The sequence below is a fragment of the Lactuca saligna genome, chromosome 4, assembly GCF_052625555.1.
Source record: "Lactuca saligna cultivar CGN05327 chromosome 4, ASM5262555v1, whole genome shotgun sequence".
Lineage (NCBI taxonomy): Eukaryota > Viridiplantae > Streptophyta > Magnoliopsida > Asterales > Asteraceae > Lactuca > Lactuca saligna.
In genome coordinates, this window is record NC_136420.1 from 330955986 (window position 1) to 330972029 (window position 16044).

General features: G+C 38.0%; 1 non-coding gene across 1 annotated transcript; it reads left to right on the top strand.

Annotated features, from left to right (window-relative positions):
• The first annotated feature begins 15417 nt into the window (after window positions 1-15417).
• Window positions 15418-15524, top strand: LOC145044509 (small nucleolar RNA R71). Its single transcript, XR_013681456.1, has one exon. It is a non-coding gene; the product is annotated as a small nucleolar RNA R71 (small nucleolar RNA).
• Window positions 15525-16044: the final 520 nt, after the last annotated feature.

The following is a 16044-nucleotide window of genomic DNA, read 5'->3' on the forward strand; positions in this document are numbered from 1 at the left end:
TGTACTACGTTTCGTTTTATAATAATAACAATATAATATAAAATAATATTCTCTTCTTTAAGGGCAAAATCATCTTTTACCATCAAATTATACTTTTGCATATCACACTTTGGGATCTTTGTTGATACAAACATGTGTCATGTGGGGGGTACAGTAATGAGTAAACAAAGGATACAACACCACGCAGAACCAGATTATATTATATAAAGTTTATATTCTCGTACTTTTAAGATACGGGAAAAATTAAAATTAAGATTTTTCTTGTTTAATTTATCAAAAAGCAGATTTGGTTGGTTGTTGGTAGACATCTCTTATGTGAGCCTGAATGGATCTTTCTTGTGACTTGTTACTTTTAAAGCGGGTCAAGTTGAGTTGAATTGAATTGTCCAACATTTTCTTTTCGAATTTTATAAGAAATATTATAATTAACAAAATGTGTCATAAAAAAATTCAATTATGTTTAATAAAATGATATCTACCAAGTTATAAGAATGTTAGACATGTTCGGCAAAACTAACTGAAACCTAGTAGCTATTAACTTATATGGATGTTCAACAAAAGTACAGTATTTATTAGAAACAAGCCATTGATTTTAAAAAGTATATAATTAAATCAATTTGTAAAATTATAAAAGATTTTTTTGTTAAACGCTATTTTGAGTTTTTTTGTTTTAGTTAAAAATAGAAGCTCCTATTGCTAAACAAACTTTTTTTTTTTTTTTTTTAGTTATATCTTAAAATCTAAAATGTTGAGGCTCTTAAAAAATGCATGCCCAACACATCTTCAATTTTGTATGAATTTTAATTCGTTCATCGCACCTAATTGTGAGTATTTTTACTTGAGTTTCTAGGTTTTAGCTATTTAGACCATGTAATTTAAAAAAAAAAAAAATCGTGTAGGATGTTATAAGAATTTTAATGTATTTTAATTCGTTCAACATTATTATTTTTACTGAAGTATCTTATTTTAGCCATTTAGCACATGTGATCCAAATCAATAAAGCGATGGGATCATTATCAATAATTCAATATGCATAGTTGGTCTTGGTCCTACACTTACAGGTTACAGGCTTACAGCAAAACTCAAAAGCGATGCGCCAACCAAAAGTTGTACTCTTGTTTTTATCACTTTACGTACCAAGCTTTAGCTCTCAAGTGAAAACAAAAATTAACCTACAAATCCACAATGGCTCATAATCCTGTACTCTATGTTAATTGTTTATAATTAGGCACTAATCATTAAATATACAATATATTTGTTTAATTTCAACTTAGCATTCATATAGAGATAGAAGACAAATGGGCAACAACAATAAATATTTGTATATGATAAAACTATTATTTCAAAAACTATATTCATAGATATTTGGAAAAGAGGGGTGGAGGTAGATAATATACCTATGCATGACGCCTTGCACATAAAACACTAATTGAGGAGCTCCTGGTGCTAGAAAAACAAAAGTATTAAATGCGAATTAGATAAATACGTGTTGATTATCCACACAAGGTTAATTGTGTTTTTTCACTTTGCATGAGACATCTTTTAAAACAACATGTATCATAGTGAAACCCTTACTCATCAAGCCTACGAGTGGGGAAAACCATGTTAGATCCATATATGCATGTTTTCCTCTTATTCAACCAAAAACCAAAACGTCAATCGATCTAAGTGTTAATATTCCTTCCAATGGGTCAGTCAAGAAATTCACAAGTGCTTTTTTCTTATCCGAAATCCTGATGTACCTACATACATAAAAACACAATTTCCTTAACCAAATCATGTTGGTACTTGAAACCTGAGAGTTCTCTACAATTTACTGCATACACCTTAAATAAGTCTAACCATGCCTTATGACAAAACCAGACATTTCTCATAATAATGGAATCATGAGGAGATACTTAAGATTAGTATGGAATCATGTGGTGCTCATAGACACTCAAAAACTTATTTATGTCTAACAGTCATGTCAAATTATACTTTTGTGTCCTTGACAATTTTCCTAAAAAGGTTAACCGCCAATGCATGTTGGGATTTAGGGAGCTATATAATACCCGGTTTCCAGATTAGATCGATTTAGGGCTTCAAGGAGTCAAATGCATGGTTTTTTGGTAAAACAAAGGCTCACGACGTAACCATAGAGGGACCATGACATGAGGAGTGATTAAATGAGGATGCTGAATTATGTTGATCTCACGACGTGAGATGCAATGCAGCCCAAGCCCATTATCGTTTTGGATTTACTTTGTATTTAAAACCCATAAACTTCATTTTAGGGTTCCAAAAAATCTTCATTCCTCCCTAAGCACAGAAAAAACCCTAACTGTAACATCCCGACTTCAAGGTATAATTTTCGAAAGATTGTATTCATTTTAGTGAGGGAATTTGACAAGTTGGAGGCCCCAACTCGTCGTATCAAACCTAGTCATCCCGCGTGGTTTTTGACACCTACTTGACGAGTCGGAGGACCCCGAATAGACGAGTAGAGGCTATGAATGGAAACCCTAATTTTTAGGGTTTACACCCTATTTAAAGGACCTTAAGTCCTTTCCTCTAGCCCGTTACCACGTTTTGATGGCCAGAAGAAACCCTAATCAGTCTAAACGTTGTTCTTGAGTGTTTGAGAGGCTAAAGTGTGTGTTTGGTGCTTTCGATTAAAGAAGCTTGGAGTTTTAGCAGCTTGGAACAAGAAGGAGAGGGTAGATCCAACATCTACATTGTCTTGGCTGGCAGTTTAAGGTAAAAATCCTTTACCTTGGTCTTTCATTTGTTAGATCTCTTCTTAAGAGAAAATATGGACATTTTGGTGCAAAAATGGAGTTACTTTCGAATTTGAGCTTGTTACAATGGCATAGTTTCAGATCTAGACTCCTCTAGGTCCCAAATTCATAAAGCTATCAAATTTATCTCATATTGACCTCTCACCATGCCCCAAACCTCATTCTAGACTTGGTTTTTGGTATCTAAGCCTTTAAGACCTTGCATGCACATAAAGTTTGCAACTTTACGTAGAATCTGTGCCTTAGGAAGCTAGATCTATAATTTAGAGCTTTGGGGTAGCTTAAAACATCTGAATGAGAAATGGACTGAAGGGACTCAACGAGTTGCATGGTCAACTCGACGAGTTGGATGAAGATGGGTCGTTGTGGGTTTTTTTCATGGACTTGGCGAGTCAGCGAGACGACTCGACGAGTCAATTAGGGTTTTCTTGACATTTGAACATGCAGGGACTCGACGAGTTGTATAGAAACTCGGCGAGTCAAGTAGGGTTTTCAGGATTTCTCGAGTTCTAGAAGGACTCGACGAGTTAGTGAGCTGCACTCGACGAGTTGGGTCAACATGGACTGTTAACCTTGACCATTGAATTTGAATTTGACCAAGGGTTGACCAGTTTTACTTCTGGGATATTTTAGTAATTTGGGAATTTATGGAAGAGGATCATTGGTGCATGTAGGTGTTGGAGTTGGAGTTGTATTTGGGGGAGCTTGACATTATCATTCCGAGCTACTTGTGAGGAGAGTTGTCCTTCACTATACTAACAAGGTCGAAGGCACCAACGCCAACCCTCTTTGGATTTGTATTTGGGTTTATTGCATGATATGCTTATTGATTTACATCCTGGTAGTTAGAATGGTGATATGCTTAATGACCTGTTTAGGTCAATATCCTGGTATATAGGATAATGCTATGTTCGTGACCGGTTAGGATGGTATCCTGGTATATAGGATAATGATATGTTAATGACCGGTTAGGTAGGTATCTTGGTTATAGGATGTTGCTATGATTAATGATCTGTTAGATCAGTTTGACTGTTATATACATGGTAACGTATGATATTTATGTGCACATGATTGTTTGATTAGGGTTGGGTTGAGGCAGACCTACTTTGTGCTGAGGGCTAACATACCCTGGGCGGATCAGATAGACTGTAGACCCAAGAGTGCATAAGTGTTAGGCCAAAGGCCTGACGAGCGGTCTGGATAGGATGAAGGCCCTGAGAGGAGGTCCAGACTTGCCGAAGGCTTAGAGAGCGGTCCAGATAGTCTGAAGGCATGCGGGTCGGTCCAGTCTGGATGATGGCTAATTATACATGCTGTTTGTTTGTATGATATGATTATGATTGTATGGCATTGGTATTTTGGGGAAACTCACTAAGCTACGGGCTTATAGTTGTTGATTTTGTTTCAGGTACTTCTGATAATCGCGGGAAGGCGAAGGCGTGATCATGCACCTTCTCATGTTTTATGATTTGATTCTGGGATACTCTAACATTAAACCATTTTGAAAACATGTTTGTAATAATTATCGATTTTTGAATGACTTAAATTTTTTTAAATTGGTCTGAATTTTTATGGATGTTACAAGTTGGTATCAGAGCATTGGTTTGAGTGAACTGGAGGAAACACTCGTGTGTCTCCAGTCTCAAACTAAGGATAAAATTTTAAAATAATTTTTCAAATGGTTTTCAAAATACTAAAGGAGGATACAAGTGTACGATCAGTCGGAGCTCGCGAATAGACCCCAAAATACTTTACGGATTATTTGATTTTGTGATATGTGTAACACCGTAAATTTCAAAACAAAATTTTCAATTTTTATAAAACATAATTCACTTAATATTCATAAAACAACCATATTTGAACATTCAATCCAAGTAATACAAAAATCCCAAGATCTCAAAATCATAAATCCCATGCGTGTGCACTGATCAAGCCGGTGCCTTCGCACGGTCGTCACTAGTACCTGAAACAAATAACACCAAAAAACTGTAAGCACAAAGCTTAGTGAGTTCCCCAAAATACCACATATAACACATATTAGCCACTCGAGGCTATAACTCTGTGGGTCCGTGCACCTAAACTCTGTGAACCCTCAGGTTTTAACTCTGTAAACATGCACAACATAAATCACAAAGAATAATGCAGCACAACACATAACATATAAATATAGCATACAAGCACTGTATCATATAACTCTATTTACCTATTCAAGGTAAAGTATAGTGAGAAGACTCACCTCGCGTATCTCGGTAATTCGTAAATCCCTGAAATCACTAGTGCTCGATTTCACGAGCTATAGTCCTCCTATAACACAATACATCTCTAATTAACACTTTCCCAACTAAGGTTGACTATCCCTTAACAAGTCAACATAGGTCAACACTGGTCAATGGTCAACGGTCAACTTTGACCGGACTCGGCGAGTGCACTATAGCGACTCGGCGAGTCTATACGCATACACTGATTTCCCTAGGATCCTCACTTGACACGATGAGTATTCTCCTAACTCAAGGAGTTCCACCTGGCATGAGTTGTGGGGCCTCCACGACTCAACTCGCCGAGTCTCAAGAACAACTCGGCGAATCCCAGCTTGACTCAGTCCACCTGTCAACCCACTCTGACTCTCCCTAACTCACTGAGTCAATCCCTCAACTCAGCAAGACCACTCACTGAGTGGTGCTGGGCAATCTTCATGCTACTCGCCGAGTCTGTTCTTCGGACTCGGCGAGTCCATGCCATGCAACGACTCAAACTCATTCTTGAGGTCAGATCTATTCTACTAACTCATAGATCCAGTCCTTCCAAGCTTATTTATCACGTAAAGTCGCTATCTTGATGTACATACAACATCTATATGACCATATATGATGATTTAGCCCCAAATACCACAACTTAAGGTCATAACCTCCATTGCTCTTCATAAAGCTTGATGAGTGAGGCTCTCTGGGCCTCTATGGATCCAGATCCAAAGCCTCATCACTAGAAAGGGACTATTTGGGCATCAAATCAACCCAACAAAGGCCACAAGAAACCCTAAATCCAAATATACTTCATAAAACAGAAGATGAACTAAATTAATACCTCAAGTGCAATGATCTAAGCTTCAAATCCACAGTATAACAACCTCCTTTGCTTCCTTTTGGTTAGGACCTCCTTCTTCTTGCTAAACAACACCACAAAGGTCAAGAATGGGTTCCTTTCTCTCTCAAAATGCTCAAGCACTCTAGGGTTTCTCTCTTTGGAGTGGTGAGCACAAATGACGGCCATAAGGCCCTTTAAATAGGTCTCAAACCCTGGGAATTAGGGTTTCATTACACAGCGTGGACTCGCCGAGTCCAGACGCGAACCCGCGTCCAAAATCGCGATCCTACTTGGCGAGTTTGATCTCCAACTCGCCGAGTCCACTCACAATTTTCCAAAAATACACCAATAATAAATACCTGGAAATTCCGGGCTGTTACAATATGTTAGAACATCATGCTAGTACTAGGCTAGGGATCTTCAGGAGTTGCATGATAGAATTTCCTAATTATATGATGCCTGATAGCCTAGGGTTTTTCCTTATTTGAAATTGACATCATTATTGTAGTTGCTTAGTGTATGCGTCACGACCGTATATAATTAAGATCTTATAGCCTAAGAATATTTGGTTTAGCTTTATTTCCTGTTCCTTGTCTGGTTGTGGGATTAGAGTAGGACTGAGTATTCAAATATCTATAGGGTCTAGGGTTATGTATGGCTAGCATACACTAGTGTTGCAGGGTTGGTGGAAGTTTCAAGGATGGGTGGGTTGTGCGAGGTTGGTAGGCCAGTATAAGATATTTAGCATTCCTCTAGGAGTGAGGATTGAGCGCTAGCCATGTTTATGTATATTGTTAGGGTATTGTGATGATACTTGAGATAAATATGGGTAGGTGTGGAAGGTAGTATGGGCCCATACTACTGAAAGCACAGGACCCATAAGCATAGCAAGGAAGTCACAACCCTTAACGTTTATTTGGGAGTTGGTTCCCTGTTATTTATGCGGATTATCTAATATCTTCTTGGTGTATTTTCATTATGGTGGTTACAAGATGCTTTGTGACTGGATCCGAATTGGGATCAGGAAATGGCGGTTAGGAGGGACCGACAGTGCCCAAGGTTGTTAGTCAGATGGGGTCGAAGGAGCTGGACGCCAGGATTCGAGAGATCATGTATGATGAGGTTGCTACTCTATTATGGGCGCGGTTTCTGGAGATATTCGGATCTATTAAGACCACCATGATTGAGTATTTTGACGAGCACTATGCAACCCTTGCTGAGATGGCTACCGCAGCAGCTACAATAGCTATAACGACGGTAGGGAGAGGAGCTGGTCGAGCTTTTTAGTACCGGGACTTTGATAGCATGAAGCCCCCGACTTTTGATGGGACTCGGGATCTGATCAGATCCATGAGGTGGCTTTCTGACGTGGAGGGTTATTTCTTCACGTGCTCATGTCCTACTGACCAGAAGATCAGATGTGCCTTGAACTTGTTGAGGTCCGGGGCAAATGAGTAGTGAAGGTTGATGAATGGGTTTTACACTGATGATCAGAGAGCAAAAGTTACTTGAGAGCATTTTAGGGATATGTTCTGTGCTCGCTACATTTCGCGGGTCGAGCGGGAGCGGTTAGCTCATGAGTTCTTGTAGTTGAGATAGGATGGTGAGACTGTGACGGAGATCACCCGTATGTTCACGGAGAGGGCGATGTTCTTCCTGGAGTTTGCTTTTGAGTAGGCTCAGATGACACGTTACCTGAGCATGCTCAAGACTAACATCCGCCAGTTTGTTGCTACCCAGTGATGCGATACCTTGCTGGAGTTATAGGAGGACTCTAGGCAACAGGAGCTTGAGATTGAGTTATAGCTGAGAGAGCAGAGGCAGGCCCCGACATAGTCACAGCCAGAGCCGAAGCGGTCTAAGACTGCCGATTCCAGGACGGGAGGACCAGGGTCGCACTTGTGGCAAGTGTGGGAAGGGTCACTCGGGGGTTTGTAGATTGAGCATTACGTGTTGAAAATGCGGAAATGAGGGGCATTTTGCGAGGGAGTGTTTCCAGACAGCCCCAGTTCAGGATATGAGGATCTGCTACCATTGCCATCCGATTGGTCATGTGAAGACCAACTGTCCACAACTTGCTGCCAGGCCGGCACAGGTTCTAGTGCCGGCTACACTGAGGATCACTGAAGGGAGTCAGGGTAGAGTAGCGCCCCGGAGTGCCTAGGGATGCGCCTTCTAGCTTACAGCATAGGAGGCCAGGGCAACACCAGATGTAGTTACTGGTACATTCTTGGTGAACTCCTTAACTGCTTTGGTATTATTCGACTCGAGGGCGAGTCGGTCGTTTGTCTCTTAGGCATTTAGTAGGGAGTTCGGTATGCCAGTAGGAGAGCTAGAGTGTCCATTGCGAGTCTCTATCGCCAACAAACATGGGGATTACGCTTCTTTAATCTATCAGGGTTGTGTGTTGGAGATCTTCGGGGTATCTTTCCTGATAGACTTGATTCCGATTCCCATGAGGGATGTGTGTGTGATGTAGGTATGGACTGGCTTAGTCGCTTCGGTGCCATGATCGATTGCAAGGGTCAGCGAGTGGTAGTTCGAACCCCAAGTGGGGGTGAACTGACTGTCTACAGTTAGTCCAGATTGGGATCAGGGTTTTGTTTAGATGTCAGGGCTCGACAGTACATTCAGCACATGTGTGTGGGTTATTTAGCATACGTGGTGGATATGCGATTCAGGGATCAGACCACGGTTTTAGAGATTCCAGTAGTCAGGGAGTTTGCTGACGTGTTCCCGGAGGAGTTATCGGGAGTGCCTTCAGAGAGGGAGGTCGTGTTTAGGATCGACCAAGTGCCAGGTGCGGCCCCTATCGCTAAGGCGTCGTACCGGTTGGCACCACTAGGGATGCAAGAGCTGTCATCAGACATGCAGGAACTGCTGGTGATGTGCACAAAATATACCTATCAACTTTTAAATTTATAACCTAACACTTATACTAACTATGCACCTATAGGCAGTGTACTTAGTCAGATTATAGTCTAGCTTGGTGTCACCCCCACGTTTCCAGGCTAGGCATTTTTGTTGATGTAATATTCTAGGTTAACCTTTGTAACCCGTTTTGAAATAATAAGAGCGTATTATTTGAGTATTATGTGTTTTGTGCTTAATTGCTTAATTATGTGATTTGATTAATTAAGAATAAAATAAACGTCAAAATTTAAGTGTAAAATAAACTCAATATCTTTACATAAAGTTGTAGTGCTCGAAACAAGGATTCCGGAGATATAATGAATGCCAAAATCCGAGTTATAACGAAGAAGTTATGACCTGTCGAAGTTTCGCGACAGAACCGACAACGCTGAAGGACGTAAAAAGTGAAATTTACGTTAGAGCAATATTTAGCCTTAGTGATCTAAACTAAAGTCGTAGAGTTTGTTAAACCGAGATCGTGCATAAAAAGAACGCCAAAATCTAACTTCGTATGAGGAAGTTATGATTTTTCGAAGTTTCGACTTAGCGGTATGCAGCTCGAATACTCGATTTGAGAACGAGCGGTTTTTAGCCGAAACAATCTAAATGAGAATCGAAGATCTCATTAATTGTAGTAAAACGATAAAAAGATAGGCGAAAATGGACGTCGGATGAAGAAGTTATGATTTTATAACGGAGTTTTCCTGTCCCGACCTACTAAAAATAAATAATAAAAATAAAGTCAAAATTAGTCGACGGAGTCTAAACGAAACTTGTAGATCGTAGTCTCACCTACGCGGGGATATAATGAACGTCGAAAACGGTGTTCATATGAGGAAGATATGAATTTTTGAAGTTTATTAAATATTTTCGATATTTTATTTATATATAAATTTCGATATTATCCGAAGGGGGGGAGTCAGCGATCTTATCATCGTTACGCCCAACGTAACTAGGATTTACGCCCAGCGTAAATCGACCTTCCAGACCCTATAAAAGGGTGTCGAGGGCAACCGAGTAGTTTGCTCATTTCTTCTCTTTTTCTCGCGTTTTTGCATCGTTTTTCGTGCAAGAATTATCCCGAAGCCCTGGTATCATTCCCGAGCCCCGAAGCAAGTCCCGAGGTCCTGAAGATCCCAAGAAGTAAGATTCCTGAGCCGAAGCTCTGCCCGTGAGGAGTCCGGTTTTTGTGAAGATCTTCTAGATCTACCGAAGAATACTACTTCTACAAGCCATAGTGCTGTCCGATCATCTTCTGATCAAGTGAGTGTGTAGTTACTTTCTTCTAACGCATAATTATGTAGTATTTTATATGAAATACGTGTTATGTGTATATTTTGTTGTTGTGTGTGTGAATGTATGTTCACTTTCTTCTATCTTATAGATCTGATTATTTCTCTATGAAATACGTGTTATGTGTGTGAGCCTCATCTGTTATGTGGAAAATGTATTGATTGAGCATGATATACAGGTTTTGAAACTATGTATAAAAATGTATGTTTTATCTATTAATATGTTGGGTAGAACATGGGTAGATAGTTGGTGTGTAATAAACAGATAAGAGGCCTCGATGTTGTTTTGATCCAGTCATCTAGCGGAATTTAGATGACGACCACGGACTTTTGTGAACTTGGGTGTTCATTTGCTGTATTCCATCCCCTCATGGTTGCCTTATTTGACTTATATTGCTAAGGAACCCTTGAAGCATGTGTTGTCGCCCCGATGAAATATTCTTAGACTAGGTCCCTTATGTTAGTTGTCTTAGGGACGTAAGGTGAGAATAACGGGAATGGGTAATCGGGTTATTGTTGCTTGGTGGAAATTAAATATAATTATTTATTGTGGGTTGAAAATCCTATATGCTCACCAGGCTCCCAAGCCTGACCCACTCAGTTTTATTTGTATTACAGGAAGTGGCGCAAGGGCATAAGATGGATGAACCATCAAGTTGTTTTGTTTACAAGTCTGTATATGTATATATTTGTTGAATGACTTGTAATGTTATCGTTTATGCTTTATGGTTTGTATCGGAACATGACATCCCGAGTTTTGATTATATAATGAAAATACATTTCTCTTGATGAAATGATTTGATAAATATTGTTTTATCACGTTTTGTTTTTGGGAACAAATTCCGCAACTCCTTCAAATCAAAATGATTTACTCTGAAATTATTTTAAAAGCATAAATGAAAATCGGTCTTTTCTGGCCGAGATTTTGGGGATATCACACTTGGGGAAGTCGGGCGTCGATCACAAGGAACAATATTTAATTAATAAAATAATTACTAAAAGCTAAACTAAGAAAAACAACTAAAAGTCAGGGTTTTATCAGATTTTACAAGTTTAGAAAAACATAAGCACTCAAATAAAAACGATTATAATCAATATACTAAAGCACTTCCGTTTAGTTTTGAATCCACCTTTTTCCTGTGGATAGTTCTTATTTATGGATTAATAAAGTTGGTTACCAATTTATATGTAAATAGAAATTTGGTAAAATTTATTAATATTTTAGCCAATCCATGTACTACTTTGTAAGGTTCTACACAAGCAAACACAAAATTAGTTATTAATAATAACTGGGCTATGTAAGGTTTGTTAAAGACAATTATGGTCACAATTATGTTCTCTAACACAGTTAAATTGTTACTTTTGTCACTTAACTAAGATTTGGTCAATCCTAGCTCTAGCAATTTAATGGTCACTAAATAACTAGGTAAACAAGTTCGTGTAATTTAATGGTCACTAAGCTACACTAAACTTGAATTTAAGCAAAAAAGTCACAAACTTTAACATGCTAGGTAATGATAATCAAACACATGCATAAACCAAATACATATAATCCACAAAGTAAAAAACTAACTCATAGTTTTAGGTTTCATCTAACTGAACTAAAGCAAGGGTTTTTAGCCCATAATCATAGCTGATGAACACATAAACATAAGTTAAACTAAGCAAAACATCATTAAACTAAGCAAACCGAATGTGTAGATGGGAATCCTTGCTCTAATCGACTTCATAGCTTCAAAATCGACCCCAAAGGGTTATTAGATGGGTTTTTGTCGCAATACTTCTCCAGAAAGTCACCTCCAAGTCCCTCAATTCGTCATAATGTTCAGAAATATATACTTGACTAAAATCAGGCCACCACGACATGGTAAATGCACCACATCGTGTTCATCATGTTTATCTCGTATTCCCCAAACCAACATTAGGAATAACAGAGATTCCATTCACCACGTCGTGGTGGTTGAAAATATGACTTTTTCTCAAAACACAAAACTCATTCAAAATTGTGTCCATTTTTCAGATCATTTTGAATCACCTTAATCAGAGTTACGAGTGATGAGATATGGTCAAAATACTGTCGAGGGCTCAAGCTATCCAATAACATCCTTCTTGTGTCTTCTTTTTGCCAAAGCTCACATTTTCTTGCTTCCATCTTCCATATTACTTTCGAGCATGTCTTTTATGCTACATAATATTAAACATAATAAGTACCTTTTGTTCTATAATAAGCAAAAATATAGCTAATAATATTAAGATATGATGTAAAATATATATGTAAATATGCACATTTCAAAATACCCCACACTTATCTTTTGCTTACCCCAAGCAAAACTAATTTTTTTGTGTCTAACTTTCATCACCGATATCACATAAGACAGTCCATTTTGAACCCATCCATTATACCAATACCTCAATGCGCATATTTGTGTCTAAGGTTCCTAAAAACTTCTCCAATCCTAGCTACTCACAATCCTTATGAACCTTCACCCCTTAGCTTATACGACACTTATTTCTGCAACTCTCCAAATCAATCCTCAAAAATATTTCTTAACCTCAAGGTATTTTTGGTTAAGCTACAAAAGCATATATAATCTAGAAAAATTACAACTTTTGATACCACAATGGATCTCTTTGGAATTCTTCACTTCTTTGAATAATCGATCTTTGATTTTTTTGAATTCACCACCTTTTTGTTTGATTTTTGCTATCTTCAACTTTTTTATTTTAAATTTTGATCTTTTGATCTTCATACTATAGTAGCTCCAAAATTCTTACAACTTTATTGTGATTTCTCTTTTTTTATATAACTCACTTATTTATTTATTTGCTCAATTCCTACATGCTTAAGCAAGGGAGCTTAACTTCAACATTGATTGGTTAGAGTTATTAGTCTAAGTGCAATTACTACATAAGCTCTCCTGGATAGATTTCAGGTACAGGCTACAAAACGTATTATGTCATATAAACTATCAGATTATCTTTCATATCTCATGACTTTTCACTAGGAATGGGAAGCCACAAATATACAATAACAAATGTTGGCTCAATTAAATATTTGAGCTCTCATCGAATCATCCCACGCAACACTAACAACTTAAATTTAAACTAATACTAGATTCAATTTTTAGATTATTGTTTCAAATCTATTTCTAAATTTTTAAAAATTTTAAATTTTAATTTTTTTTTTTAGCAATTTACTTAAAATTTTCTTGCAATTTACTTTTTCGACCCCCTACGCCACACTTATTTTATGCAATGTCCCCATTGCATGCAAAAGCAATTAAAGAACATAAAAATTAAAAAAGAAGAATTAGAACAGACTCCCCTTAGGTAGTAGTGGCAAGATCGATCTCTGAGATTTGTGTGGAAAGCTTAGACTTCTCGTATAATTACTGGAACAGTACTTCTGGAGCTTCTTCTTGTGAATGCAAATGTTCTGGATCGAATGAAATCAAAGAACCATTCTTGAAAAATATGTAGAACAACTTCCACGACATGGGAAAGTAATGACACGTTGTGGTGTCGAGCAAAATAATGTTGTCACAACGTGGTTTAAGGATGCCACGTCTTGGTGTAGTCAGATTCAGCAGCGATTAAAATTTTTGCCACGACGTGTTGATGATGTCCACGGCGTAGTGTCTTCTTAAAAAATCTTCTAAGATTGAAACAGGTGGGCATGACGTCTTTGTAATGTGTAAGACCATTCCCACTCTTCTTTTCAGTAAATATGCTTCAAAATGATTTTCTCTTTATTATGTGGGAACCCCACACTTATTCAAAACCTTGTTCCTCAATTATGATTTTCAAAAATCGCACGACTTCTTCAAATTAAGCTCCTTCACTGCTGCACTTTCGGTCAATACTACAAAATAAGATCAAGAACTAGAGAAACACATCATTTCATTCGGTTAAACTAAAAAAACTAAAAGTTAAAAATTAAAAACTAAAACAAATTAAAAGGAAACGAAAATGCAAACTCATAAAAATCGGGTTGCCTCCTGACAAGCGCTTCTTTTTTAGGAGTCGTGAGCTGGGACTCTTTCCACTCTACGTTGCATTGGGTGGAAGTGTAACCTCCCCGTTCTCGATTATCTTGAACCTTACTTATTTGTAAGCAACTCTTCTATTGAATTCCTTTATTGAACTTTCTTGCATTGTTGAGTTGACATCTTCTTTATGTTTCTGCTTGGGTTCTTTCCTCATTCTCGTGTATTTAGATTTTGTCTTGTTTCTTTTCGGGTTTTTCTTGTCAAAATGAGACTCATCACTCTCTACGTCTTGTTCTTCAATCACCTCTATTACTAGATTTGGTGGTCTTGTAAAATCAAACACCTCAAACATCATTGGCGTTGACACTGGAGGTTTTGAATAATTCACTTCTTTTTCCAATTGCTCTTTTAGTAAAGGCTCCTCCCATTCCTCCCACTCTTCTTCCTTCATGCATTCAAATTCATCATGCTTAAGGAACTTCGTGTTTTCTTGTTTCACCAAATTTTCATTGGCACGAGATGGGAAAGGAAGAAGTGGTCGATACGGCTCAACAATTGAGAAATCATAATTTTCTTTTATCGCCCACGACCTGGCACTATTGTCTCCACGTCGTGGCGACTGGGAAGCTTCATGATAATCTTCTTCTTCTTTCCTTTTATACTTTGAGTGACTGATTAGACTCCTCTTCAAGGTCCTTCATATGCTCCAATTCATATTCTTCTTCTGTATCAATGACCATGACTTGATCCATAGGGATTGACTCAACTTTCCTTGAATATTGATCAGATAGATTTCCTTGTCATAGTTTTGTTAATTTACCAACTTGTGTGTGGATGCTCAAAATAGAGTCTTGTTGAACTCTAAGTGTTTCATCAGTTGTATCATGTCTTTTTTCGCTAGCTTCCATGAATCTGAATAGCATAGAATCGAGAGCATCGATCTTCTCGGATTGGACTCGTTCTAGTTAGTAGAGATTATGCTCTAGTTGTTGATCTTTTGTCGTGTTTTGAGCTCTCTTGTATTCCAATTCACAATCTCTTCGAGAGTGAGGTCCTCCACAAGATTCACATATATCGTGTGCCACATTAATTGATCCATCCATCTTTGTGAGTCTATTTTCCATGGCGTCAAGTTTTGCCATTACAATCATTAATACTTCAGAAACTCCATCTATATTCGCTTTTCTTCTCGTGATATCCTCCCCCGTTGGGTTGTGATACTCCCTTGAATGCTTGGCGAATTCTTCAATTAAAGCTTTATTTGTTTTTGGATCCTTCTTTGTCATGGGCCCTTGAGAGTCTAGTAGTTGGTGAGTACACACATTGACTCCATCATAAAATATCAAGATTTCTTGTTGCACATTGAAGTCATGTTGAGGGCAATGTTGTAACAATCTCTTGTAACACTCCCAAGCTTCATATAGTGACTCCCCTTCTAATTGTTGAAAATTTTGTATATTTCTGTTAAGCTTTGTCACTTTTGAAGGAGGGTAAACTGGTTGATGAACTCGGTCTTAAAATCAGCCCATGTCGTGATTGCTTCAAAGGGAAGTGATTTTAACTATTCTTTTGCTTCACCCTTCAATGTGACCGGTAAAAGTCGAAGCATCACTGCATCTTTACCCATGTTTGGGGCATTAAAATAGTGTGAAATCTCCACCACCTCTTGTATATGCTCATAAGCGTCCTCATGATCCTTACCATAAAAAGGTAGTTCCCTTAACATATTGAAAATGTGCCCCGCAAGTTCAAACTTTATCGTGGCTGAAATTTTTGGTGGATCAAGACCCCATCTGTTTTCGTTCCTCATATGCCGCTTGTACTCTTCCATTGTCATAGTCGTGATGTCCCCCATTTTTCCTGCTAAAAAAAACTAGAAAACACACACATAAAAAGCAACAAAAAAATAACTAAACTAAAAATTGAGGACAACGTAACCACGACGTAGCTAAGATGCCCACGATGTGGTGACAAATCAAAAAGAAAAAAAAT